Below are 12,605 nucleotides of genomic sequence, written 5' to 3' on the forward strand. Positions count from 1 at the left end.
CTGCAACCAATTTGAGTGGGGTGGGGGGACTAATTAATGAGTAGACAATACCTGCAACCAATTTGAGTGGGGTGGGGGGACTAATTAATGAGTAGACAATACCTGCAACCAATTTAAATGGGGTGGGGGGACTAATTAATGAGTAGACAATACCTGCAACCAATTTGAGTGGGGTGGGGGGACTAATTAATGAGTAGACAATAACTACAACCAATTTGAGTGGGGTGGGGGGACTAATTAATGAGTAGACAATCCATATCTATCTCTATCTCTATCTCTATCTCTATCTCGGGGGGCAGTAAAATAGTACAATGGAGCTGACAATATGAATTATAGAGAAAAACAGTCTCGGCTGTGGGTGTATAGGGGCCCAGGATTGAATGCTGAGGACGTTAGTGAAAGCAAATATGCATGTGGGACACAAAAAGGTAAAAAGCTAAAAAAAATGACACAAAAAAAAAAACATCAAAAAAAAAATGCATGCATTCATATAAAGGGGAGATTCACATCATATTCCTGTCATGGATATTAAAAGTCATGATGAAATGAATATAATGCAATATTAAAAGAACAAACTTACCTTCATATATTCCTTCTGCAGGACCCGAATAATGGCAGAACAGGTCTCTGGAATAATGATCCCCAGAGCCTGGGGGGAGATGCCTGTCGAGAACTGGAGGTCCTGAAGGCTTCTCCCTGTCGCCAAGTAGCGCAACGTGACGACGAGCCTCTGCTCCGGAGTGATGGCTTGCCGTATGCAGGTATCCTGCCTGCTGATATAAGGGGTCAGCAAAGCCAGCAGACGGTGAAAAACGGGGTCCGTCATCCTGAGATAATTCCTGAAATCATCAGGATTATTCTCACGGATCTCACGGAGTAAAGGCATATGTGAGAATTGGTCACGCTGGCGCAACCAATTCTTTGTCCATGAACTCCTCCTCACCCTGTTCACAGACTGGGCTCGGGTCAAAGTATTAACCCCAACACCAAGCCCCAATATAGCACGAACTCGTTCCCGAGTACGTCCACTCTCCATGGCTTTGAAACGGTCGGCTGGACAAACAAGCTCAACTGAACGCACTGAAGAACAGCCAGACCTATGAAGAACGACCTGAAACCCAGAAACGAGCGGACCAGAAGCGCCTAACAACAGGTACAACTGATCCACGCGTACCGAAAGACAGATACAAACCTCACAGGCAGACTGCGCCGCAGTAAACGGACAAATTAAGCTGAAGTCTGAAAAGCGCGAATCGTCTCTAACCAAACTTCTACTAACGCAAAGTCAGCAGAAGGAGCCCAAAGGGTGCTTTGCTGTGTCTTGGACTTCCTATTTCTAGTCCCGTCGTACGTGCCGTACGTCATCGCGCAAGCTTTCAGCGGACTGTCTGTTCATCGTGTGTGGTCAAGTCCGTTCATTCAAAAGTAGGACGGATTGTCTGTCGGATTGTCTGACGAACTTAGTTGGGCAGACAATCTGCCCGTGTGTGCGCGGCCATAGAAAAAAAAGCTCAAATGCCTGTAAAAGCAGCATTTTTTAACTCAAGTGTGCATGAGTCCTTTAACTAGATGCTGACCGCCGGCGTCATATGACGTCCTCCCGTTTAAACAGGGAATGTGCGCGATCGTGCTTTCATCTCTGTTCCTTCGGTGGTGGCGTTTCACGGAGACGCCGCTCGCCATCGAGGGGGGTGAACAGCCATTGTGCATGGCTATTTACCACGTGATCGGCCGTGATGAAGTCATGGCTGATCACAGATGGTCACACCCCCACTGTGCATGGCGCATGTGCATGAGCGCGCTGCGCGTGCACGGTGGTGGCGGTGTGTTCCCGGGAACACTGCTCGTCACCGATGCTGGTAAACAGCCATTGGCTGGCTGTTTGCCCACGTGATTGGCTGTGATCCTTTCACAGCTGATCACTAAATGTAAACAAACCGCGGTAACGAGATGTTACTGGGTTCTCCTCCTCACACACGATCGTGTGTGAGGAGGAGATTGCGGTAACATCTCGTTACCGCTTACATTGTACACCAACACACACTGATTGCCCCCCCAATAAAGACCAGTCACCATCCATCATAGTACCTGTCACTCACAATTCATCAGAGTAACCAAGTACCTGTCACAGTCCAATCAGAGTACCCGAGTACCTGTCACAGCCCATCAGAGTACCCGAGTACCCGTCACAGACAGGTACCCGAGTACCTGTCACAGTCCATCCGAGTACCCGTCACAGCCCACCAAAGTACCCGAGTACCTGTCAGAGCCCATCAGAGTACCCGAGTACCTGTCACAATCCATCAGAGCACCGAGTACCTGTCACAGTCCATCCAAGGACCCGTCACAGCCCATCAAAGTACCCGAGTACCTGTCACAGCCCATTAGAGTACCCGAGTACCTGTCACAGCCCATCAGAGTACCCGAGTACCTGTCACAGTCAATCCGAGTACCCAAGTACCTGTCACAGTCCATCCGAGTACCCGTCACAGTCCATCTGAGTACCCGAGTACCTGTCACAGCCCATCAGAGTACCCGAGTACCTGTCACAGTCCATCCGAGTACCCGAGTACCTGTTACAGCCCATCAGAGTACCCGAGTACCTGTCACAGCCCATCAGAGTACCCGAGTACCTGTCACAGCCCATCAGAGTACCCGAGTACCTGTGACAGTCCATCAGAGTACCGAGTACCTGTCACAGACCATCCAAGTACCCGAGTACCTGTCACAGTCCATCCAAGTACCCCGAGTACCTGTCACAGCCCATCAGAGTACCCGAGTACCTGTCACAGACCATCCGAGTACCCGAGTACCTGTCACAGACCATCCGAGTACCCAAGTACCTGTCACAGTCCATCCGAGTACCCGAGTACCTGTCACAGCCCATCAGAGTACCCGAGCACCTGTCAAAGCCCATCAGAGTACCCGAGTACCTGTCAAAGCCCATCAGAGTACCCGAGTACCTGTCACAGCCCATCAGAGTACCCGAGCACCTGTCAAAGCCCATCAGAGTACCCGAGTACCTGTCACCAGGCCATCAGAGTACCCGAATACCTGTCACAGTCCATCCGAGTACCCGAGTACCTGTCACATTCCATATGAGTACCTGAGTACCTATCACCGCCCTTCAGAGTACCTGTCACCAGGCCATTAGAGTACCCCAGTACCTGTCACCAGGCCATCAGAGTACCCGAGTACCTGTCACCAGGCCATCAGAGTACTCAAGTACCTGTCACCAGGCCATCAGAGTACTCAAGTACCTGTCACCAGCCCATGAGAGAACCTGTCTCCAGGTCATCAGAGTACCCGAGTACCTGTCACCGGGCCATCAGAGTACCCAAGTACCTGTCACCGGGCCATCAGAGTACCCGAGTACCTGTCACAGTCCATCCGAGTACCCGAGTACCTGTTACAGCCCATCAGAGTACCCGAGTACCTGTCACAGCCCATCAGAGTACCCGAGTACCTGTCACAGCCCATCAGAGTACCCGAGTACCTGTGACAGTCCATCAGAGTACCGAGTACCTGTCACAGACCATCCAAGTACCCGAGTACCTGTCACAGTCCATCCAAGTACCCCGAGTACCTGTCACAGCCCATCAGAGTACCCGAGTACCTGTCACAGACCATCCGAGTACCCGAGTACCTGTCACAGACCATCCGAGTACCCAAGTACCTGTCACAGTCCATCCGAGTACCCGAGTACCTGTCACAGCCCATCAGAGTACCCGAGCACCTGTCAAAGCCCATCAGAGTACCCGAGTACCTGTCAAAGCCCATCAGAGTACCCGAGTACCTGTCACAGCCCATCAGAGTACCCGAGCACCTGTCAAAGCCCATCAGAGTACCCGAGTACCTGTCACCAGGCCATCAGAGTACCCGAATACCTGTCACAGTCCATCCGAGTACCCGAGTACCTGTCACATTCCATATGAGTACCTGAGTACCTATCACTGCCCTTCAGAGTACCTGTCACCAGGCCATTAGAGTACCCCAGTACCTGTCACCAGGCCATCAGAGTACCCGAGTACCTGTCACCAGGCCATCAGAGTACTCAAGTACCTGTCACCAGGCCATCAGAGTACTCAAGTACCTGTCACCAGCCCATGAGAGAACCTGTCTCCAGGTCATCAGAGTACCCGAGTACCTGTCACCGGGCCATCAGAGTACCAGAGTACCTGTCACCAGGCCATCAGAGTACCTGTCACCAGGCCATCAGAGTACCCGAGTACCTGTCACCAGGCCATCAGAGTTTTGTGGGTAATTGCACTGTCCTGGTGCTCCAGGACCTTCAAAAGTGTGATGGGTAGGAATGAAATGAGATGTGTCATTTATGCTCCTAAAATGCCTGAAGGTACTACTTCAATGTTCAGCCTCTGTATGTGGCCAGGCTGTGTAAAAGTCCTACAAATGTGGTATCGTCATATTCGAGAGGAGTAGCAGAATGTGTTTTGGGGTGTAATTTTTGCTATATACATGCTATGTGTTAGAAGTATCTTATAAATTGACAACTTTGTGTAAAAAAAATGTGTTTTCATTTTTTTTCCACATTTTCCAAAAACTTCTGGAAAAAAAAAATCGTTCAAAAGACTCATTATGCCTCACAGATTATACATTGGGGTGTTAGCTTTCCAAAATGGGGTCATTTTATTGGCAATTCCATTGTCCTGGTACTCCAGGGTCTTCAAAAATGTAATAGGTGGCTGTGAAATGAGATGTGTCATTTTTGCTCGTAGAACGTCTGAAAGTGCCATTTCAATGTTGGTGCTCTGTATGTGGCCATGCTGTGTAAAAGTCTCACACATGTGGTATTGCCATACTCGGGAAGAGTAGCAGAATGTATTTTGGGGTGTAATTTGTTGTATGCCTAAGCTGTGCGTGAGAAATAACCTGATAATATGACAATTTTGTAAAAAATACAAATAAAAAATCTTCATTTTGCAAAGAATTGTGGGAAAAAATGACAACTTAAAAAAACTCACCATGCTACTTACTTAATACCTTGGAATGTCTACTTTCTAAAAAGGGGTCATTTGGGGGGTATTTGTACTTTCCTGACTTGTTAGTGTCTCAAGAAATGAGATACACCTGATGTACTGAAGGCCTGATCAGATGTGATCAATTTTCAGCGATTAGCACCATAGTTTGTAGACTCTATAACTTTCACAAAGACCAAATAATATACACGAATGTGGGTTATTTTTACCAAAGATATGTAATATGTGTGACTACACGCTGCACCAACAAATGTTCCACCAGCCCCGATGAACCCATTATTCTAAGAGAGCTAGGAGAGAGCTGAACAGGACGCCGTCTCTCTGCGCCAACGTAAAATCGGCTGAATGTAACGCAGAGAAGAATGGTGTCAAATAAACAAAAGGAGGGAAATGACATGGACATTCACTGTATTGTTCATTTAAGCACAAGAGACTTGATATTGTTTGCACTGTTGAAATGTGTTCTGTAACCTTCACCTAACACACAGACATATCTTCTGCTAGAAGCTCTCTCTCTGTCTCTACTCCCCCCTCCCCTCTCAGGGTTTTACTCTTGCAATTGTTCTATTCGCTAGCTTTTAATAATATACTTCTATTTCTTAGTTTTTAATAACATATTTCTAATTGTTAGTTTTTAATAACATCTCACACCACCCTTTCTTATCTATGTATAAAATAACATGTAATAATACATTTTTCCACTGAACGGACATTTTAAACAGGGATTGTGTCCTGGGAATCTGTTCCTGCAGCTGGAGTATTAACTTTTGTTTTAGAGTCCCAATCAGGAATAATTCCATAACACTTCCATCTACCAATAATCGCTTCTCACCAAGCTTCTTGCTGATGGTCTTGAAACCCATTCCAGCCTTGTGCAACTCTACAATCTTGCCTCTGATGTCCTTTGACAGCTCTTTGGTCATGCCCATGATGGTGAGGTTTGAATGGAAGAAAGAGAGTTGTCTTTAGGAGCACCTTCTTAAATTGACCGGACTAAACTGTGTACCACATGCACACATACTATAGTCACTCTGTGTCGAGTGGGAGCCAGAATTATTGTTGGTTGGTAGGGGATTAAATACAAATTTTACTCACTGAACTGCAACTTAATTTATAATATTTGTATTCTGCCTTTTCAGGATTTTTGGTTGATTTTCTGTCTCTATCATTTAAAAACACCTATGATAACAATTATAGACCCTTCATTTCTTTGTAAGTGGGCAAACTTACAAAATCTGCAGGGGATCAAATAATTGTTTTTGCTAATTTATAGGTTAGCAATGATTTTCAGAGAGGAGGAGTGAAAATCTGTTCAAGAATACTTCAATCATCATAAATTGCTAACTCTACTTGTTCTTGAATGGGAAATGTCTTTTTAGACTTAGAAGGTCTCTTAATAACTAAAGGGACTTGGTGAGATGGGGAGACTCAAGTGAAACTATGCTCACAGCAGAATTAAGTATGTCTATATTTGCAAGCATTTTGCATGAAGTCAGGGTATTAGGTATAAAGGAGCCTAGGGTACAGAATTCTTCCATAGCCACCTCTATCACTAACACTAGGTCCTCTTCAACCTCCTCTGGTTATACTGCTTCTAGAGCAGGTAAATACACATCTGACTCAGGTAAAAAAGATGGGGATGGAGGAGTCTGATTCTTTTGAGCTCTGGACATGGATGGCTATATTAAAGGGATTGTAAAGTGAATTTTTTTTTTATTTAAAATAACAAACATGTTATACTTACCTCCACTGTGCAGCTCGTTTTGCACAGAGTGGCCCCGAACCTGCTCTTCTGGGGTCCCTCGGCGGCTGTCTAGGCTTCCTCCCGCAGATACTTCTCACGTTCATGCGAGCTCCCTCGCATGGTGAGAAGCATCTGCGGGTGCGCTCCCGTGATACAGCCGGCGGCTATAGCCGCTCGCTGTATCACACGGCCCCGCCCCCGGCGCTCCGCGTCCGTGGATGTGATTAACAGCAGCGCGAGCCAATGGCTGCACTGCTTTCCATCCATCCACTCCAGCCAATCAGCGGCCAGGCTGAACGGTGGAAAGGACGTTGGGGGACGAGCGCTGGACTTTCGAGGGGTGAGGTAAGTAAAACGGGGAGATTGGGGGCGCCGGGACTGTCAGATGTTTTTTCACCCTAATGCATAGAATGCATTAAGGTGAAAAAACATTTACCTTTACAACCCCTTTAAGGCCATTAACTGTATGAGAACGTCTGATATAGTTGCAGAGAATCCACCTTGGTCAGATAGGCTGCTTGTTGCGTGTCTCAGATAGAACTAGAAAGCACAGACCAGTGGTAAAATAGGGTCCTGCTCCAGTCCAAGGGTAGCTTGTCACCCTGAATGGTTTGCGTGTTTTGCAGCAGTTGAACTTTGCAGCAGTTCCCTTGCACCTGGTTTTTGCCATTGCTATCAGTAAGGGTATTCCCTTGTGAAGTACATAAGGAGTAGGGTGCAGAAATAAGGCAAGTGTTTCCGAAGAAGGATGCACAGCAACCCAGATGTCCAACGTCCTGTAGTGTAGTCCTCGTAGCAAAAGGGCAGGAGGAAGTGTCTGAATACCTTGTAAGGGCTCTGGGTAGAATTGATGGTAAACATGCGACCTGCAGTGTGATGTAAAATCTAGTCATCCACCTTAGACTAAGACTTGAATGGAAGAATTTTTACCATTTTGTTTGAAAGTGGAATAAACTCGTACACATTCTCATGGTTTGAGGTTTGAGCACAAGGCAAATACTATTCAGGGGACACTTAAGTAAGTCTATATAAGTAATGTAAGTAAGTAATGTACATATTAATTCTCATACTTGCTGTAAGGACTACATTATCGGTCAGACAATAGGACAAAAAAATAAAAATAATAAAATAAACCTGTCTTGCCTTTCCATGTCACTGATACCTATAGCTGTCCAGGCTTAATTCATCACGGTGGGCATAGCCTTGATAGGGGTCTTCAGGATCTGGGAAGCATAGGAATAGACCACAGCCATGGAGCTGTATAGCATCGTGTGGCTAACTATACACACTGCACTCAGTGCCAAGGTGAGTGCCTAAGCATGATCCAGTGCCCAAAGCAACATTGCAGGCTGTCCCCATATTGTGGGATCAGGGTACAGTTCCCAAGGCTACAGTGATCATACAGTAGTAGAAGGCAATGAAGAGAGGATTAAAAATAGGATTTTTGTACTCACCGTAAAATCCTTTTCTCTGGAGTTCACTGACTTGACACAGCTCCTTATTCTTGATCATCAGTTGTTACGCCACCTTCAGGAGAGGACTAGGCAGAACATGTTACACATGTACAAAAAAACAGAACTTTCTAGTTCCACCCAAGGGGCTGTCCCTTCAGTAACAACTCCTCAGCCTACTTCCTGCAGCTTCAGTACGTCAACAAGCAGTATAACTTAAATCAATAGGAGGGGAGGGTGCTGTGTCAGTCAGTGAACTTCAGAGAAAAGGATTTTACTGTGAGTACAAAAATCCTATTTTCTCTTTCATTCACTGACTGACACAGCTCCTTATTCTTGACCATTGGGACGTCCCCAAGCAGTATCATAATGAGGGGTGGGAAACAGCATAAAAAAAAACTTCATCCACAACCAGACACCACCTTATCTAGCCGCATCAGAACTTGCGGCCAATCATGCAACAGTGCATTATACTCAAAAGTAACCGTATTTTCTTTTTTTTTAAAAATGAAAAAAAATAAGTGTAATTGCAACATTACATAGCCGCCTGCAAAACTTTGCAGCCAAAACAGGCATCAGCCGATACGCTTACATCCACTTTGTAGAATTTGGTAAACATGTGAATGGACGACAAAGTCGCCGCCTTACACACTTGAGCGACTGCCGCTTGATGTCGGAAAGCCCAAGAGGTTCCAATTGCCCTGATGGAATGTACCGTGACAGGAAAGGGGGGCACCTGCCCCTTCAAGGCGTAGACCTAGACCACAATCTGTCTGATCCACCTAGAAATCGTTGCGGACGTAACCGCCATACCTTTTTTCGGACCAGCTACCTAAATGAACAAAGAGTCTGACTTCCGAAAGGGAGCCGTGGCAGACAAATACACCCTTAGAGCCTGGACCACATCCAAGGAATGAAGAGCCACCTCCTTAGGATGTGTCAGTTTTAGGACACAGAGATGGTAACACAATGTCTTCATTGATGTGGACGCTGAAACCACCTTCGGCAGAAAGGAAGGTTGCGGACGCCACACCACCTGATCCTTATGGATAACCAGATAAGGCGACTTGCAAGACAAGGCCGCCAGTTCCGAAACCCTCCTGCCCGATGTAGTGGCCACCAGAAAGACCACTTTCTGGGAAAGAGTCAACAAGGGAATTTCCCTAATGTTCTTAAACGGCGGTTTCTGAAGCGCCGATAACACCAGGTTAAGAACCCAACGGTAAACGGTAACGGTGGACGCACAGGAGGAACTACATGTCGGACCCCTGAACAAAAGTACTCACTAGAGAGTGAGACGCCATGGGGCGCTGAAAAAATAAAGCCAAGTCTGATATTTGTCCTTTAATGGTGCTTAAGGCCAATTTCTGGTCCACTCCTCGCTGCAGAAATAGCAGGATCCTGGAAACGGAATAGGTGCACAGGTGCCATCCTTTCTCCTCACACATAGAGATGTATGCCTTCCAGGTACGATGATATATCTTCCGAGAAGAAGATTTCCGTGCTCTCAACATAGTTGAAATCACCGAGTCCGATAGGCCCCGGTTTCTTAGCACCTGGGTTTCAACAGCCATGCCGTTAAAACCAGCGATGGAAAAGCAGGATGGAGAATCGGACCTTGAGACAGAAGGTCTTCTCGCATCGGTAGTTGCCAGGAAGCGTCCGCAACCAGGCATACTAGGTCAGCGTACCAGGGACATCAGAATTGCTGGAATCCCCTCGGTCTCCACTCTGCGGAGCAGACATGGTAGTAGCTTTAACGGAGGAAAGGCGTAGATCAGTCGATACTGACCCTACAGAGCCACCAGCGCATCTGACGTGCCTGCCTAGGATCTCTTGTCCTGGATACGAATCTAGGAACCTTGCAATTGAGACGGGAGGCCAGGAGATTTACATCTGGTGTGCCCCACCACAGGCACAGTAGCCTAAACACCTCCGGATGCAGCGCCCATTCTCCTGGGTCCAGCATCTGGCGACTTAGGTAGTCTGTCTGCCAGTTTTCCACTCCCGGGATGTAAATGGCCGGTACATGTCGCTCTGCCCACTGAAGTATGTGAGTAACCTCCTGTGCTGCAGCTGAGCTTCTTGTTCCTCCTTGGTGACTGACATATGCCATTGCCGTGGCGTTGTCTGACTGGATCCTGATCAGACGCCCTCGTAGTCTCATTGACCATGTGGAGAGGCATAGCCTGATCGCTTGTAGCTCGAGCACATTGATCAGCAACTTGGATTCCTCCCCCGACCAGAGGCCCTGGGTCGACTGTACTCCCAGTACTCCACCCCAGCTGGTCAGGCTGGCGTCAGTTGTGATCACTATCCAATGTAGAGGTAGGAACGACTTCTCGGACCGAAGTGCCAGGGACCTCAGCCACCAGAGCAGGGAGTCCCTGGCTGAATAGCTCACCTGAATCTGCCGATCCAGGGATAACGGAAATTTATCCCATTTCGTCATGATCTCCTTCTGCAAGACTCTGGTATGAAACTGGGTGTACAGTACTGCCTCAAAGGAGGCCACCATGAGTCCCAGGACTCACATGCAGAAGCGTAGCGACTACCACCTGCGGTTCATGAATAGTTTTACTGCGGCTCTGAGAGTCTGCAGTTTGTCTGAAGGGAGAAACACTCTCACTTCCATGAAGTCCAGCAGTAAGCCTAGGTACTCCAAATGCTGAGTTGGTGTAAGCACCAACTTTTTTAGGTTCAACAGCCACCCAAAATCTTGCAGTTTGCATAGTGATCGCCACATCCTCCTTTAATTCTGAGGCGGAAGATGCTCTCAGGAGGATTTCGTCTAGGTAACCTACGATCGCGATCCCGCATTGTCGCAACAACACCAAAATTGGAGCCAATACCGTGGTAAAGACTTGGGGTGCTGATGCCAAGCCAAAAGGAAGAGCCACAAACTGGTAGTGAGGTCCCCAATTGTGAATCGCAGAAACCTCTGATGCCAGAGGCATATGGGTATGTGCAGGTACGCATCCTGGATGTCCAAAGACGCCAGGGATTCCCCTTGATGGAGTGCAGCAACTACTGAGGGAACGGATTCCATTCTGAACCTCTGTACTTTCACAAAGCAGTTGAGGGCTTTTAGGTCCAAGATTGGACGTACCCCTTCCTTTTTGGGGACTACAAACAGATTGGAGTAGAACATCTGGAACCTTTCCGACTCTGGAACAGATACTATCACCCCGTGACTTAGCAGGTCCCTTACCGCCCCAATGAGGGCCTCCCGGCGAGCCAGGAGTAAGGGTATGCTGGAAGGGAAGAATCTGTTCGGTGGCCAAGAGAGGAACTCTATCTTTTAACCAGAGGAAATCAGTTTGCAGACCCATTGGTCGGACAGCCGAGAGGCCCAACGGACTGCAAACCCCCGAAGGCGACCCAACACCCGTGAGAGAGCCGGGGGCAAACCTTCATGCGGTAGCACTTTTGCTCGCAGGCTTGCGGTTCCAGGGATGCTTTTGTCCCTCAGAGGTCGCCCCGCCAGGCTGGGGACATTTAGCCGAAGTCCCGGGCGGACAAAAAAGCAGCTAATAAGCAGAAAATGAGGGCCCTTGCCTACGGCGTGGCTCCTTAGTCTTCCTGGTCTGTGTGAGTAAGGTACTCTTCCCACCTGTGGTATTCTTAATGATGTCATCAAACGAGGCTCCAAAGAGCCGCTCACCAAGGAAGGGTAGATCCGTCAGGGCTTTTTTAGATGCCTGGTCCGCAGACCAGCATTTAAGCCAAATCAGGCGCCTCAGCATCACTGCTGACACTGAAGCCCTGGATAACAGAGGGAGGGTATCCAGGGCCACGTCACAAACGTACTTAAGGCCTTGCACTAACTGGTCTGCTAGTTCCACGCAGACAGGAGAAGCCTTTTGCTCCCCCAATTTGCGGTGCAAAAGTTTTACCCATTCAGTAAGTGTCTGCGACACAAGTGCAGAGGCCAGTACCGGCCGCATTGCTAACCCCACAACCGTAAACAAGGAACGGGCCACTGCCTCTGCCTTCCTGTCTGTGGAGTCCTTAAACACAGGAGTCCCCTCTGCTGGGATTGTGGTTACTTTATTTAACCTGGATACTGGGGGGGTCCATGACCGGAGGAGCCGACTATTTTTTAAGAAGGCTCTCCTCAAAGGGGTAACGCACCGCCACACTTTTTGGGACTGAAAAGGTCTGTTGCAGTCTTCCCCATTCCTTGTATATGAACTTATCGAAAGTCAGATACGGAAACACCTTAGGTGTACGGGCTGGCTTACGAGACCCAAAAGGGACCGCAACATCAGCAGAGGGATCTGCTGTATCCTGAATCTTCAGGGTATCACACACAGCTATGATAAGTGCTCCAACTAGCACTCTGTCACACGCGGACCCAGACGGGGACTCATCCTCACTGTCCAATCGGTCCTGGTCAGCGCCATCTGAAAC

Source organism: Lithobates pipiens, unplaced genomic scaffold (assembly GCF_037356315.1).
Source record: "Lithobates pipiens isolate NorthernLeopardFrog02 unplaced genomic scaffold, aLitPip1_a1.2 Scaffold_8, whole genome shotgun sequence".
Lineage (NCBI taxonomy): Eukaryota > Metazoa > Chordata > Amphibia > Anura > Ranidae > Lithobates > Lithobates pipiens.